The following is a 3,768-nucleotide window of genomic DNA, read 5'->3' as shown; positions in this document are numbered from 1 at the left end:
CGCATGTCCAACACAAGCTCTCCACCCATTCCCCCCCCCAACCCGGTTCCCGTGACGTCATCCAGTCCGCCCGCGCGCCTTGCGTTAGGACCTCCCGCCAGGTTGTGCCGGAAGTGTGGACTCCTGCAGTCCGGCCCTTTCCGGCCAGACAGAAGCCGGCCCGACCCGTCTGCGTAGGGACGGGGAGGGGCGGAAGTGCCCGAAAGAAGGCGGGACCTGGCAAAACTAGGCTGCCGCTGCCCTCACGTGGCTTCGCGTCGTGTTACTACGTCTGGGAAGCCGGAGAAGTGCACACAGCGCGAAAACACCTTTTGTTTTCACCCAGTGCACCATGCAATACGCAACTAATGAGTCATCGAACTTTACATCGGAAACCGGGGATGTACTGTATGGTGACTAACATAATATAATAAAAAAACATAAAAAAAAAAACCCTTTGTTTTGTGTCTGGGAAAATGCAATTTCTTCTCCAAACGAAGCTTATCTCGAGACAAGCGACATGTTTTGCAGAGTGTCCTCACCTGTGAGTGGACCAACAAAGTTAGTTGTCTGTTTACTTTGATCTGCCTAAATCTTAAATTTGAGAGGCTGAATTCTTAGAAGTGGGTGCACAAGTGCTGTCCTGTCCAAGATTTGTCATCTCTAAGTAGGGTGTGAAGGGCATGAGCATTATTCACTCGGAATAAATGTGTGCCAGGCATGCTTCTAGGCACTGGCGGTATTACAACATACAGAATAGACAAAAACCCCACCTTCACGGTGCTCAAGTTCGAGGAAATCAGTTTTCTGACTTCACGTGAGAAATGAGCAGAGACAGGCTTTTCAATCAGGCCAGTAGGAAGAAAGTGTTATTTCACTGAAGGGTTAACACCTCTGAACTGCCAGCTATAGGGTAAGAATTTCTTGAGAAAGCTCATCTGAGGAAGTGGCCCAAATTTATTGCTACGTGGGCAGGACAGGCAAAGGGAACTGTGGGCTCCTACACTGGAGGTTTCACTCCTGGCTCTACCTTGGTGGTATCTTCAAAAGGTGAAATCAGACAAGTATGGAGTAAAGATAGGGCCAGCCCGGAAGCAGGATCAGCGTTTGGGAGCTCCCAGGCTAACACTGGTCCTTAGCTCAGAGGGAGTCAGAAGCAGAGACTAGAAACTAATTTTAGGATTTTTTCCTTCCCCGTATTTATTTTTATTTTCCCATGGTCATTAGCAGCAAATCTGTGAAATGAAAGACTTATTGAGTTCATTCATTTATTCTAACAAATACAGTTGGACCCTTGAATAACGCAGGTGTTGGGGGGTGCCCCACACAGTAGAAACTCTGAACATAACTTTTAACTCCCCCAAAACTTTACTAATAGCCTACTACTGACCAGAAGCCTTTTCAATAATATAAACAGTACATATTTTTGTTATAGCAACATTATATACGGTATTCTTACAATAATCTAGAGAAAAAGAAAATGCTAAAAAAATCATAAGAAAATACATTTACAGTACTGTACTATATCAAAAAACAATCTGAGGATAAGTGGGCCTGCGCAGTTCAAACCTGTGTTGTTCAAGGATCAGTTCTATTTGAGAATATAGTATGTACCAGGCACTGGCAACAGAGTCCAAGACAAACAGTCCCAACCTTCAGCGAGTTTGTAGTCAACTAGGACACAGATGCTGAGCAATTACAAGGGAATTGATTATTCTGAAAAAGGAAGTATAGGATGATATGGGAACATATACATATAACCAGAGACCTAATTATATGGGGAAGGAACAAGCCCAGATCCAAAATTGCCCTCCCAATTTACCTATAATGTTTTAACTTTGAGCTAATCCAGTTTGGTGGGGTGGACAGAGAACAAAAAGAAGAGCTAGTGACACCATCTAATTCTCCTTCCACTCTTAAGCAAGGTAGAGGCAAGAACGTAGACCACACAGAGAGTGTGTGGTATAGTCACCAAAGGAGGTAACACTCTCCAAGAAAGAAAGGGAACCTGGTATCTATCTATCCATCAGGACCAGAGAGGGGGCACTGAGGGAGATGAGTGAACAGCACTGCATGCACTCACCCAGCATACTTCTTTTTTTTAAAGATGTAGTTATTATTTGAGAGAGAGAGAGAGAAAATGAGTGAGTGTGGGGGGGAAGAGGAAGAAAGAGAATCTCAAGCAGACTCCCCACTAAGCGTGGAGCCCAACATGGGGCTCAGTCTCATCACCCTGAGGTCATGACCTGAGCCAAAATCAGGAGTCTGACACTTAACCACTGAGCCACCCGGGCGCTCCTCTCCCAGCATTCTGAAAACAATAAAAAACATGGAAGAAACTGGGCTCTCTAGTTAAGACTACATAAAACCACTCATCCATTCCTGTGGCATCTTTATAAACTTTTTATTATGGTCACATACTATACTTTGATCCATATTGACCCTTCAGAACACAATCCTCATCACTTTCTGCCAGCTCGTATTATCTGGACCCCCGTTCAGATGGAAAGCCTGGCTGTTAGCCTCTCACAGCATAAGGGAAAAGGACTACCCAGATCTAGCAGTTGTCCCCCCAATTTACCTACAGTGGGTTCTTTTTAACTTTGAGCTGTGCAGTTACACACAGAGTTAGCCAGACACCAAAACGAAATCCTTCACGTTACCCCCTCAGCAAAATGACCAAAAAACCACAAAGTTTCTATACCTTGCATGTTTCCTGGTCTCTAGAAACGCAACTCCTGCTCACAGCTGAGCACCTGACATTTACTCGGATTTCTTTTGGTCATACTTCCGTAACAGCAGATCCCACTTCATCCCTTAGAGACCCTAAAACCACAGCTTCAGCATTCTAAATAAGTCCCACTGCCACCTGTAACTGAATTGAGCTTACGGCTTCTGAAGCTACCTGATATTTTGGCTAGCTCAACTTCAGTAGCGAGTAGGGGATGGCCAACTTTAAGCGTAGCACACTAGACATGGGTTTTCTTATAACTGCCTGGCACAGAGAGGCATCAGTATTCAAGAGCATTAGGGGCCTGCTACCAGAGATTAACATCTTGCTTTCCATTTAGGTCTTGGAGTTTAAATTATACTTTTTTTTTTCTTTTAAGATTGGGGGGTAGGGCAAAAAGATCAGAGACAGAGCAAAAGTTAAGAGATAAGACCAGTCTGTGGCAGCCATAGCTACAATGTTCTACACCACTCTTCACCTGAGTAGTCCACACCCAGCTACCTCCACAAAAAGGGAGACAAGCAGATTTGAGCCAGATGAGCCTTCTGCAGAAGAGCACTGCCCCAATCTCCTTCACCCTGAATACCCCATTTTTTCACTGCAAAACATCCAAATGATAGTAAGACTGTAAAAGTTTCCAAACAAGAAGGAACCGCCCCTTTTTTAGTCAGTTTATCCTAGATGCCCAGCTCACTCCCAGCTCTTCCTCAAAGAAGAAAAAAGAAAAAGAGCTCTGTCCTGTCTGAAAGGTACCACTGAGTCATATACTCCCATCTACCACACATACGGTGTTATTTGAGTGGTGGCAAGGTAAACACCTGACAATCAACTCTGCAGAGTCCCTAGGCCTTCTGTTGACAGATTCCCTTTAGGAGCTCAGTTTATGAGCTTTTACTCCACAGACCAGGTGACTTTCAGACTTTGGCACCTATTTCTATTTAGATATCAAGCTTGTTTCCTAGGCAACCAGCCAGCTCCCCTCCCTCTCACTTACCCCGGCAGGGAGCCAGCTTACTATACTAGCAGAACAGGTCAAACGGAGATCAATCTTGGACAAA

This window comes from Ursus arctos, unplaced genomic scaffold (genome assembly GCF_023065955.2).
Source record: "Ursus arctos isolate Adak ecotype North America unplaced genomic scaffold, UrsArc2.0 scaffold_2, whole genome shotgun sequence".
Lineage (NCBI taxonomy): Eukaryota > Metazoa > Chordata > Mammalia > Carnivora > Ursidae > Ursus > Ursus arctos.
The sequence above is the reverse complement of the archived record's forward strand: the minus strand, read 5'-3'. Positions refer to the sequence as shown.